Raw genomic sequence first — 13266 nt, forward strand, 5'->3', positions numbered from 1 at the left:
TGGTTATAGCCAGGAGGAATGCCAAACACAAAATATAGTTTTGAGTTGACCACCCTAGAATAGGGCTTAATCCATGGACTAATTATTCTGTATCCATTAAAGGGCAATTTCCTGAATATCTCAATTAGATGACATTGTTATGAAGTAATTTTTACTTTTTACAAAAAATTTACTGAAAGCTTAAATAGATGATATGTTAGTATTACAGGGAAAGGGCAAGAAAAGATTAAAAGTTTGCACATATAATGTTAGGTCCTTATTTATCTACATGACCATGTAAGAGCAGCAATCAACTACAGGAAGATCTTGAGACTGAAATAGACAAAATTTGAGTATTAGTGTGTGACATTGTTACCTAATGTATTTGAGTAGTATGTGAAGAGATGCTGTTTAACTGTCAGTTAATACCCAGGAGAAACTCCTGATATTACTGTTTCATGTTCCTGGAAGATACTGGCATAATGTGCTGATGCTTGAGTTGTGGCAATATAATCACTATAGCTCTGTGTCATTTAATATGTTTACAAGCACATGCTGTTTGGTGTTGAAGAATTATTTTCTGAACCCAGGCATACTTGCAGAAGAGCTCTTTAGTCTCTTGAAATTTTTTTTTGGTTTGCTAATAGTAGATCTTAGATAGGATTTGTCTTATTTGTGCCATCATAGAAAGGTCCAAATTTGCAGTAATTTTCTACTTTAAACCTTAAGATTCCCTTATACTAAATGATTTTGCACATATTTCAAAATAACTGAATTTATATTTTGTGAATATTTTACAAAAGTATTAGCGTTTTTTAAAATTTTGCTGTTTATTTTTTTTCTTTTTTAATGTTATCTTTTGAATACATGTTGCTTTATTGTTGATCTTTATTTACTTTCTGATGAATTTAGGGGTTTATGAGGCTGGCACTAGATTGTCACCTGGACATTACTTTGGAAAATCTATTTGAGTACTTTGTATTGTAGCATTTTGAAGTTGATAGTCGGATTAGTATATCATTTTGGTTTATGTTATTCTGCCCAGGGCAATTTCCCTAGGGAAGGTGGGAAAGAAGGGATAAATTCTTTGGAGAGAATTCCCATGGTGAACAAGTAGCATTTTGAGTCAAGGGAGTAGGGTGCACTTCGATAAGGACTCCTGAAAGAGCATCTTATGGTTACAGATCCTTAGGTGGTTTGGTGTGGTTGGAAGGCAGGGTTTGTTGGTTAGTGGTGAGAGGGAGCAGCTGTTAAGGAATGCCATAGACACAATTTGAAGGCTTGGGTAATTTTAGCTGCACTCACTCACTAGCTGTGTGTCTATATGTGATTTCCCTAAGTTTCAATTTTCTTAATGTGCAAAGTGAGAATAATAAAAATATACTGTGGGATTATTGTAAGATTTTAATTAGGTAACACTGGTACCTGGCACACAAGTACCTAATAAATAGCTGCTGTGTTTAGGTATTTGTACTTTAGAAAATTACTGAAGGATTTTAAATTAAAGAGTGACATGATCAGACTCAGAATTTTAAATATTAACCTCAGGAAAATTGTGAAAAATTGAAAGGGAAGAAATGGAAGGCAGAAAATTAAGTAGGCCTGAGTGCTAGCATACTGGCTAGTATGATTCTAGATTAAGAAATGAGGAGAGGAGAGAACAGGATGGGTTTGAGAACTATTGCAGATTGTCACATGCATTGTATTTCATGGGTTGGGGAGATCTAAAGGGAAATAGGAGAATAGGACAGCAAGAATATGGACAGAATACCTAGCTGAGTAAGAAACACTGTTTTCCTCCTCTTAATACAGCTCATAAACATACTTTAAAAGCATTTGGCATTTTCACATTTGGTATTGGGACATTTTGAAGTGTTACTATACAATCATTTGGGATAAAGATACATATCTACTTACACAGTTTTGTTTTTGGAGTACTTTACATTCTCATTGAGTGGTATTCTCTTTGGCAAGTTCCGTTGTAGCATTGAAAAACTGACCTTTCACAGTAAAATGATTAGACTTTAATTTGCTTACTCAGTTGAACGTTCTTACCTTTCATAGTTTTACTTGGATTCTTTGATAATACAGAACAAAGTTCTGTCTAGACTATGATGTGTTTTCTTGTCACTGAAGTATTCCTTGTATTGACTAATTGTACTGTGGGTTAAATATAATGTACTTTAATTTTAAGGTGTGGTTGAGACTCAGGCCTAAGATATTTTACTTTTTATTAATCATATTTTATAAAATTAGAATGATAATTATTGAAGTAAACAAGATTATGGGATTGTGTATCAGGTTATAGCCAATTTCATTTATTTATCAGCAATCCTAGAAGTTAGGTCTCCTTCACTACTGAATTAGAATACGACTCTTTCTACATACTGCTATATCCAAAGGCAAAAAAAGTAACATTTAGTAGAGCTGCAATCATAAGAAAGATTTTTTAGTGTGATCTTTATTTCTTCACTCAGTAGCTTTTATTAGTGTTTTTTTATGTATTAGAATAGTCTTTAGGAATTAAAAAGAAAAACTAAATATTTTATGCTGCTTGTCTTCAGGGAGCTCTCAGTCTACTGGAGAAAGTAGAACACAGGAAAACAAGATTTTAAAAATAAAAGTGTAATAATTGCTGTACCCAGGATGCCCAGCTAAACCATGGGCATTTGTAGGAGGAACATATAATCTGCAGATATCACATGATTATGCTAATTTGATAGATTTATTGCTGTATATTACATGAGAAGAGTAGATCTGGAGCTGAAAGGAGTCTATCATCCAGCCATCTGTTCCAGGTAAGGACATAGTGCGTTTCAGAGAGCACAGTTAAGGACATGCTGCTTCACGGGAAATGGCAGATTGCAAGAAACCTCTTGCAGTCCTCAATTCTTATGCCATTTCTTTATAGAGTATGTTGTGTGTGTTCCTTGTCTCCTTGATGGGGACACTACTCTGGGTAATGAATAAGACATGATGGAGTGGTTTGAGGAGGGAAATACATATGAGTTTAAAGGAATTTGAATTATTTGGTGTGAATAAGATAAATCTGGGACTGTCTTAAAAAACATTTTTTGTATTTTTTTGTTTTGTCAATTTATACTCAGAGAAATGTTGCAAGACCAAGAATAGTACAAAGAATATCTAAATACTCTTTATTTAGATTTACTTGTTGTTAGTATTTTGTGCCATTTTCTTATTTGCTCTCTTTCATATATATGTATATATGAATGTGTGTATGTGTGTGTGTATATATATGTTTACATGCATATCATGGCGCCTTACTTCCTAACTACTTCAACATATATTTCCCAAGCATAGGGATTTAAAAAAAAATTGTACAGTATGAACCTCACTAAATTTAACATTAACGCAATAGTTTAATCTACCATTTGTATTCCAATTTTTTTTGCAATTGGCCCAGTCACCTTTATAGTATTTCCCCTTCCACAGACTGTTTTTTAAAGAGCAAAGAATGAATCATGAGCAATTTTTAGTAGAAACTTTCTCTTAAGGGTAGAAAGACAATCATGGAGACTTAAAGTTGGATTCCTGTTTTGATTCACATCTATGCCTCCACTAAACTTTCTTATCTCAGAAAATCACAATCCCATTAGTTGTTCAAGCCAGAAATCTGAAGCTTATTTGGGTTCTCTTTTAACTTTATCCTTTGTGTTTAACCAATCACTGAGTCCTGTAGTGTCTCTCTCCCTTATGTATCTTGAAACCTTTCTGTTGGCTGGGTTGAAGTGGTTCAAGTCAGGAGGATCCCTTGAACTCAGGAGTTCAAGACCAGGTTGGGAAACACAGTGAGACCCACTGTCTTCAAAAATTAAGAAGTTAGCTAGGTGTGGTGGTATGTACCTGTGGTCCTAGCTCCTAGGGAGACTGAGATGAGAGGATTGTTTGAGCCCAGGAGGTTGAGGCTGCAGTGAGCTGTGATCACCCCACTGTACTCCAGTCTGGATGATAGAGAAAGACCTTGTTTCAACAAAAAAGAAACTTGATAGACCTTTTTATACATCAACTTCAACCAGCCTAGTCTATCATGATTTCTCATCTGGACTCCTGCCTAGTTTTCTACCTGATTTTCCTGCTTCTACATTTTCTTCTATCCTATTCATTCCCCATATAACAGCCAGAATGATCTTTTAGAAATGTAAATCAGATTGTGTCACTCCCCAGCTTATATATTAAGTGGCTTTCCACATCTCCAGAGCACTCTCTGCATAGCTTAACTCTTCTTTAGTCCACAACTTTAAATATTCTCCCTCTGAGAGGCCTTCCTTGATTCTCAGTTTGTTATTTTTACTATAGCATTTCATCATTTTCCTTTGTAGCACTTGTGATTTGTAATTATTATTTTTTCTTTTCCTCTATTTCCTACACTAGGCTGTAAGTGGAAAAAGCATAGAGAACCTGTCTGTTTTGTGCACTTTTGTATACCTAGCACATCGCTAGGATTATAGCAGGTGATTAATAAATATTTGAATATTTGAGTGAAAGGAGACCTGAGAGGTTATCTAGTACTGCCTCCCACCTGTTGTAAGAGTCTGCACTATCTCTGGCAAGTGCTTATCTAGCTTATTTTTTTAATGCTTTCATAGATGGACAGCTTAGTGTTTTTTATGTAGTTTACTTTGTTGAATAATTTTGACAGTTTGAAAAGTTTTCCTTATTTTGGGCTGAAAAACTGCCCTTTTCTTAATTCTGTTCATTGATCTAGTTCTGCCCATTTGTCACAACTTAAACTATTTTGACTCACTATATAGTATCTTAAACTATTTGACAGCAGCAGTTATGTATGCACTTGGCTTTGTTAGGCTAAACCATTTATAAGTGCTTCAGGTTTTCATCATGTGACATGTTTCTTTCTTTTTTTTTTATTTTGAGACGGAGTTTCGCTCTTGTTACCCAGGCTGGAGTGCAATGGCACGATCTCGGCTCACCACAACCTCCGCCTCCTGGGTTCAGGCAATTCTCCTGCCTCAGCCTCCTGAGTAGCTGGGATTACAGGCACGTGCCACCATGCCCAGCTAATTTTTTATATCTTTAGTAGAGATGGGGTTTCACCATGTTGACCAGGATGGTCTCGATCTCTTGACCTCGTGATCCACCCACCTCGGCCTCCCAAAGTTCTGGGATTACAGGCTTGAGCCACCGCGCCCGGCCGACATGTTTGTTTACTCTTACCTCCTCTGTATTCATTTTGCCAGGGTAGCTTTAAAAGTGGTACATTGAAGGATAAAGATAGTTATAATCTTTGGTCCAGTCATCTGTGGTTAAATGATTTATAGCACATTAATTCAATATAATATACTGTAGCCCTTAAAATAAGAAATATAACTGTAGAACTGTGGGATATATTTATAAAACAGTGATATTTTAAAAGTAGAACATTAAATTGTATCTAGAGAGTTAATATAGCTGACTCTGTGTGTGTAGATGAAATTTAGAAGGGTACATAAGTACCTTCTAAAGGTACATACCCAATACATGTATCTGTCAGTACAGTAGCCAGTAGTCAAATGTGTAAGGATATGTGAGAGAATAGTTGTATAGTTTTGTTAGGGTGGTAGAATTACAGGGAGATTTTTTTTTTCTTTGAGACAGAGTCTTACTCTGTGTCCCTGGCTGGAGTACAGTAGTGTGATCTCAGATCACTGCTTCCCAGGTTCAAGCAAATCTTGTGCCTCAGTGTCCTGAGTAGCTGGGATTACAGGCATCTGCAACCATGCCTGGCTAATTTTTGTATTTTTAGTAGAGATGGGGTTTCATCCTATTGGCCAGGTTGTTCTCGAACTCCTGGCCTCAAGTGAACCACCCGCCTGGGCCTCCCAAAGTCCCAAAGTGCTGGGATTACAGGTGTGAACCACTGTGCCTGGCTTTTTTTTTTTTTTTTTTTTGACCCTGGGTCTCAGTATGTTACCCAGGCTAGACTCAAACTCCTGGGCTTAAGTGATCCCCCTACTGTAGCCTCCCAAGTAGCTTGAACTATAGGCATGAGCCACCATGCTTGGCCCAGAAATGTAAAAATATAGAGCATTTTATAATTGGTTTAATAAGAAAGGAGAAACTCTAATGCTTGGAAATGTCATTGCAACTAGAATTAAGTGAGAGTTCACTGGTCTGCATTAAGACTATATTTTGGCCTCTGCCGCCAGCCGCCTCCCGGGCAGCAGCAGCAGAGGCCATGGCAGTGGCAGCAGCTCCGGGCCCAGCAGCCGAGGGGGTGTCAGCGCCCCCCTTCCCAGTCCCCGGTCCGGCCGCCCCAGCCTTGGCTCTCACGGGGGACACCATGTACTGGCTGGTGGTGCAGGGAGGCCAGTGCCCGGTGGGGATGTTGGGTTAACAGCATGGAGAACAGCCACCCCACCACCACCACCAGCAGCCCCCGCCGCAGCCCGGCCCTTCAGGTAAGAGGAGAAACCACCATTGGAGAAGTTACAAGTTGATGATTGATGTGGCTCTGAAAAGGGGGCATCATAAACTACTGCTACGATGGGCAGCATTTCAGCCTGGCGATGTCCAGCAACCACCCCGTGGAAATTGTCGAAGATCCCTGAGTTGTCAGGATCTGGACCAAAAACAAGGAGCTGGAGCTGTTGGTGCCCAAATTCAAAATCCATGAGTTCTACGTGGGCCCAGTGCCTCCGAAGCAGGTGACATTTGCCAAGCTGAATGATAACATCCGAGAAAACTTCCTAAGGGATATGTGCAAGAAGTATGGGGAGGCATACTCCTCCTCATAGGAGGAGGAGTATGGAGGAGGTGAAGATTTTGTACAACCCCAAGACCAAGAAGCACCTTGGCATTGCCAAGGAGGCCGTTCCACATTTGCACAGCATTTCTGTCATGGGCAACATTATCCACGTGGAGCTGGACACCAAAGGGGAAACCCGAATGCAGTTCTATGAACCGTGGGTCACTGGCCGTTACACCCCGCAGACCCTTCCAGTGGGCGAGCTAGATGCTGTCTCTCCAATCGTGAATGAGATCCTGCAGCTGTCAGATGCCTTGAAGCACCTCAAGGATGGAGGCCTGTCTGCAGGCTGTGGCTCCGGCTCCTCCTCTGTCACTCCCAATAACCATGGGACACCCTTTTCCCAGGACACGGCTTACTCCAGCTACTGCCTGGACACACCCAACTCCTACGGACAGGGCACCCCGCTGACGCCACCCCTGGGCACCCCCTTCTCACAGGACTCCAGCTACTCCAGCCACCAGGCCACACCCTTATACCTCTTCAGCCAGGGCCCTACAGTGACCTTCAAGGCCTGGCACCACGAGAGCAAGTTCACAGATGCCTACACCCACTGCCACGAACATCATTATGTCCACACCTCTCCTGCGGTCACTGCAGTGGCCGGGGCCACAGCTGCCTTCCGGGGTTCCTCAGACCTTTCATTTGGAGCAGTCAGCAGCACTGGGGGCAGTAGCAGCCTCCCCTTCAAGGCCCAGTCACAGGATTCAGCCACATTTGCCCACACTCCGCCCAAGCAACCCCAGCTCCTGGATTCAAGTCTGCTTTCTCTCCGTATCAGACCCCAGTGGCCCACTTCCCTCCACCCCCAGAAGAGCTGACGACCACCATCACAGCCTTCGGGGGCTTGTGATGGCGGGGAGTTCTGGAGGGCACCAGCACCCCGACCCCTGCCACCAGCTGAGCCTCTCGGCCCACCACCTCCCGACACCAACAGCATGGAGCTAGGCAGCTGACCCCCCTTTGGTTGGAGTCCCGAGCCCTGCGACAGCCCCAGCATGCCCACGCTGGAGTCGTCCCCTGTGGGGCCAGAGAAGCCCCACGACAGCCTGGACTCGAGCATCGAGATACTGCTGAAGGAGCAGCGCACCAAGCTGCTCTTCCTGCCGGTGCCCAACTCGGACACTGAGCTGCAGACGGAGGGCAGCCCCATCTCCTCCTCCTCCTCCCAGCTCTTTCTGCTGGCCACCTTTGGCGCCAACTCCCAGCCTGGCTTCTGAGGCCCCACGCCCTCCTCCTCGTGCCCCTCCAGCACCGGCCTGGAAGACATCAGCCCAATGCCTCTGCCAGACTGATGAGGATGAGGAGCTCAACCTGAGCCTTGGGCCTTGGCCTCCACCTGAGCCCGGCCCCCCGGACCCTGCTGGGCTTCTGGGCCAGAGAGCCGAGGTAGCCTTGGACCTGGTTGGCGACAGAACCCTGGCCTCAAAGATGGATGAGGGCCAACAGTCCTCAGGTGAGGACATGGAGATCTCGGATGATGAGATGCCCTCGGCCCCCATCAGCAGTGCCGACTGCCCCAAGCATATGGTGGTGACCCCAGGAGGGGGGGCCATGGCAGCCCTTTCCATGCTGGCTGTAACCCTGCCACTGCCCCCACCACCTGGCTTCCCCCTGCTGCCCCCACTGCAGCTTGGCTTTCCCATGCCCCCACCTCTGTCTCCAGCCCACCCTGCTGTGACAGTGCCCCCACCACCCCTTCCAGCACCACCTGGAGTCCCACCCCCACCCATCCTGCTGCCACTGCCCCCTTTCTGCTGGGCCTGTTCCCTGTGATGCAGGTGGACATGAGCCCCTTGCTGGGTGGCCAGTGGGGCGGCATGCCCATGTCCTTCCAGATGCAAATGCAGGTGCTCAGCCGGCTGATGACAGCTGAGGGCCTGCCCCTACCCGCCCTTCATGGCTACCTCAGCTGCTGCTGCCTCAGCCGGGCTCCAGTTTGTCAACCTGCCACCCTACCGGGGCCTCTTCTCCCTGAGCAACTCTGGCCCAGGCTGCGGGCAGCACTGGTTACCACTGCCCAAGTTTGACCCATCAGTGCCTCCGCCAGGCTATGTGCCCTGCCAGGAGTACCCGTATAAGGCCACAGTGGATGGCATCCTGCTTGTGGTCCTAAAGGAGCTTGAGGCCATCATGAAGCAGGACCTGAACCGCAAGATGGTGGAAGTGGTGGCTTTCTGGGCCTTCAGTGAGTGGCGGGACAAGAAGGAGTGGATGGCCAAGGCCTCGTTGACCCCCGTGAAGTCAGGTTAGCACAAGGACGAGGACAGGCCAGAGCCCAAGGACTGCATCACCTCGTGCCTGCAGGAGTCATGGGACAAGGGCGAGGGCCAGGGCTACGAGGGCCTGGGCCTAGGCATCAGGTTGCATGGGGCCATTCACCTGCTTTCCTTCAAGGTCAAGAGGAAGGAACCACCAGATACCACCTTGTCTGGCGACCTGAAGCGGCCACAGCCCTTAATCTCTGTGGATGAGGAAGTTGAAGAGTCCAAGCGGGAGCAGGACCGGGACATGGCGGACACCCGCTGTGAGCTTGCCAAGCAGGACCCCTAGAGTGTGGGTTTGTGGCGGTGGCCAGCACAACCTCTGGAGCTGGACAGCGGTGGGGAGGAGGATAAGAAGGAATCCTTGTCGGTGTCCTCATCCTCATCGGCATCCTCATCCTCAGGCTCCTCAACCACCTCACTCTTGTCCTCGGCCTCTGACAAGCTGGAGGAACACGAGAGCACCGAGGAGGAAGAGGAGGAGGAGGAAGGCCCCAGGAGCCAGCTGTCCCCCTGCTTGACCTCATCCACATTAGATAAGGATGACGATGACAATGATGACCAGGATGAATGTGAGAACGATGACGAAGACAGCCCTGTCAGAGGCAACTGAGAATGACGAAGGGGACTCGGATGGAGAGGAGATGGTGAGCATCACAATCTCCAAGGCTGAAGCCACATCGTCCAGTGAGAGTTCTGAGTCTTCCGAATTTGAGTCAAGCTCTGAGTCCTCGCCCTCATCCTCAGAGAAGAGGAGATAGTGGCCAGGGAAGGGGAAGAAGAGGAAGAGGAGGAGGAGGCGATGATGGCAGATTAGAGCATGGCTTCTGCAGGCCCCGAGGACTTTGAGCAGGATAGGGAGGAGGTGACTGTGGCCCCAGGGGCACTGGCGATGGACTCGTTGGGCATGGAAGAGGAGAACATCGAGGCTAAGGCTGTGGCCCCTGAGGAGTGGCCCCCCATGCTGGATGAGCCCCCCTTGCTTGTGGGTGTTGAAGAGCCAGCGAACTCCAGGGAGCCCCCTGAGGAGCCAGGTGTGAGCCAGGAAGGGGCCAGAGCATGACCTGGAAGTAGAGCCGGAGCCCCCTACGATGCTCCCCTTGCCCCTGCAGCCACCATTGCGGCCCCCATGACCGCCCCAGCCACCCAGCTCACTGCTAGAGCCCGAGACCACAGATGCCTCACACCCATCTGTCCCTCCGGAACTCCCTACTGAGGACCAGCCCCCACATACTCCAGGCCTCTGGCAGCCTGGCCAAGTCACAGAGCACAGAGACAGTGCCAGCCATACCAGGCGGGAAGCCCCCGGTATCAGCAGGTGGCAGTGGCCTGTCCGTGAGCTCTCCTCAAGTGCCCGGCAGCCCTTTCTCCTTCCCAGCCCCATCCCCTGGCTTCAGCAGTGGGGGCCTCCCTCGGACAGCTGGCTGGGACTTCAGCTTCACACCCACCTTCCCCGAGCCCAGCAGGCCCCTGCTCCTGTCCATCTGCCTGCTCCTTGCTGGCTGATGTGATGAGCGCTCCAGGCCCTGCTGCCTGCCCCTCTGGCCCCTTGCCCAACCCCCATCAAGAGGAAGCTGAGCTAGCCCTGGCAATCCCCACCCTCTGTCCTCTCCTTGGATGGGCCCTTGGTCCAGCCGCCAGTGGGGGCCGCCTTTGGAAGGGACCTCCTGCTTCCGCCGGGCCAGCCACAGACTTCTGTCTTCCCCAGCACCCATGACCCCCGGATGGTGACCCTGGACTTCCGGAATGCAGGGATCCCAGCCCCTCCACCACCCCTTCCTCCCCAGCCCCCCGATGTCCCCTACCTGTAGAGCCCACCAAGCTGCCCTTCAAGGGCACTAGACAACCAGTGGCCCTCTGAGGCCATCCCTCCAGGCTCCTGTGGGCATGACATGGTCACTAAGGAGTACATGGAGTTGGCCAAGAGTCAGGGGCCATGGTGCCGGCCGCCTAAGAAGCACCATGAAGACCTGGTGCCACCTGTGGGCTCGCCCGAGCTCTTGCCACCTCAGCTCCTCTTCTGGCCCCACTCGGAGTTTGAGGAGATGACCATCCTGTATGACATCTGGAATGGTGGCATCGATGAGGAGGATATCCACTTCCTGTTTGTCACCTACGAGCAACTGCTGCAGCAGGACAATGGCATGGACTGGCTTAACGACACGCTCTGGGTCTACCACCCCTATGTCCTGCTGGTGTGGGGGCTCAGCCCCTTCTGGGGTGCAGGAAGTCCCCACTCACCTCTCTGGGCCCACTTCCCAGTCTGGAGCAGCCCATGGTGCCCATGAAGGTGGCATCACGCATCACCATCATTTCCCAATCGGTGTTTGTGTGCTGGCACCCTGCCAGTCTCCCAAGTGAATCATCACTGGCACGTTTTAAGGACTCCCTCTGCCAGGCCCATCTCACTCCCAGAGTTAGCAGGCCTCAGGGCCACATGTAACAGCAGTGCTATACAGCTTAAGAGCAGACAAGGCCTGAGGCCTTCTGTGTCCTGTCCCCTTCATATCCTCAGGCATCTTCTCAGTAGCCTGGTGAGATAGGGGCTATGATTCCCATTTTACATTTGAAGAACCTAAGGTTCAGAGAGTCTCAGTAACCTGTCCAAAGTCACACAGCTGCAAGTGGCAGAGTTGAGATTTGAACCCAAACAAACCTAGAGTCTGGGCTCTTCACTATGAGGCTTTCATGAAGCTTGGCTGTTCCCGTAGGCCCGCAAGGCTGGAGCTGTCATTATCCCTGTTGTATCAGACTGATTTGTGAGCACTCAGTCTGTGTCAAGAGCTCTGCTTAGTGCTGGGCACGGTGGCTCGGTGGCTCAAGTCTGTAATCCCAGCACTATGGGAAGTCGAGGCAGGCGGATCACTTGAGGCCAGGAGTCTAAGACCAGCCTGGCCAGCATGATGAAACCCCATCACTACTGAAAATACAAAAATCAGCCGGGTGTGGTGGTGTGTGCCTACAGTTCCAGCTACTCTGGAGGCTGAGGCACTAGAATCACTTGAGCCTGGGAGGTGCACTGAGCCAGGATTGCGCCACTGCATTCCAGCCTGGGCGATGAAGCAAGACTCCATCTCAAAAAAAAAAAACCTCTGCTAAGGAACATAAGCATATTTCATCACTTGCAGAGGCATCACTGTCATCCCAATTTACAGATGGGATACTGAGCAGAAAGTGGTTAACACACCCAAGCACTTTGGGAGGTCGAGGTGGATGGATCACTTGAGCTCTGGATTCAAGGCCAGCCTGGGAAATGTAGCAAAACCCCATCTCTACAAAAAAAAGACTATATATATATATATATTTTTTTTTTTTTGAGATGGAATTTCGCTCTTGTTACCCAGGCTGGAGTGCAATGGCGCAATCTCGGCTCACCGGAACCTCCGACTCCTGGGTTCAGGCAATTCTGCCTCAGCCTCCTGAGTAGCTGGGATTACAGGCACATGCCACCATGCCCAGCTAATTTTTTGTATTTTTAGTAGAGACGGGGTTTCACCATGTTGACCAGGATGGTCTCGATCTTTTGACCTCATGATCCACCCGCCTCGGCCTCCCAAAGTGCTGGGATTACAGGCGTGAGCCACCGTGCCCGGCCTAGACTATATTTCTTTAATGTAGTTTACAAATGCTTTTTTGACCTTATCACATTGTAATAATAGCCACATTTGGCTAGTGGCTACTGTATTGACAGGACAGATATATGTATTGGGTAAGGACAGATAGGGAACATTTCTTATGGCACCATGTTCTATGGATAGTGCTGGAATAAGAGATTGTGTGGGATGGATCACTCATGAGAGCAAAATAGGCAAAATGGTGCCTTGTGTGCATCCAATGTTTTTTAGGCCTAATGTTGAAGGTAAGAGGAGCCAAGGTGAGGTATGGAAACAGGGCCACAAGACATAGTTCATTGCACTTGCCATTAGGTGGCAGTATCTCCTCAGGCCTGCTAGTTATTGGAGAAGCACTCTGGGAGTAGGAATAATGAGGGTAGCAGTCCTCTTGGTGAGTAGGAGCTAGTGTGCAAGGTTTCTGTCTATGTAAAAGTTCGTTGGTAGGGTCTATATGTTTCAAAGAGTGCCTCTACAGAAAAAAATTCTTAGACATTTACATAAAAATATTTTTGCCCATATGTGTTTTTACTCTTGTAATGTTCAACGGAGTTTAAAGAGGCATATTTGAAAAAGACCTTGTGGAACAGCGATTAGTCTCTAATAGTCGATTGTCAACTACTTCTGTTTTGCCATAAAGAAGTTAACC

At 47.5% G+C, this 13266-nt stretch overlaps 2 pseudogenes across 1 annotated transcript in view; both read left to right on the plus strand.

Moving 5' to 3' along the window:
• LOC118146319 (serine-rich coiled-coil domain-containing protein 2-like) overlaps positions 1–13266 on the plus strand; it is a 56154-nt pseudogene that overhangs the window by 15821 nt on the left and 27067 nt on the right. The gene's annotated exons all lie outside the window — the stretch shown is intronic.
• LOC144578680 (histone-lysine N-methyltransferase SETD1B pseudogene) lies at positions 6581–11431 on the plus strand (annotated as a pseudogene).

The sequence above is a fragment of the Callithrix jacchus genome, chromosome 12, assembly GCF_049354715.1.
Source record: "Callithrix jacchus isolate 240 chromosome 12, calJac240_pri, whole genome shotgun sequence".
In the NCBI taxonomy this organism is placed as follows: domain Eukaryota; kingdom Metazoa; phylum Chordata; class Mammalia; order Primates; family Cebidae; genus Callithrix; species Callithrix jacchus.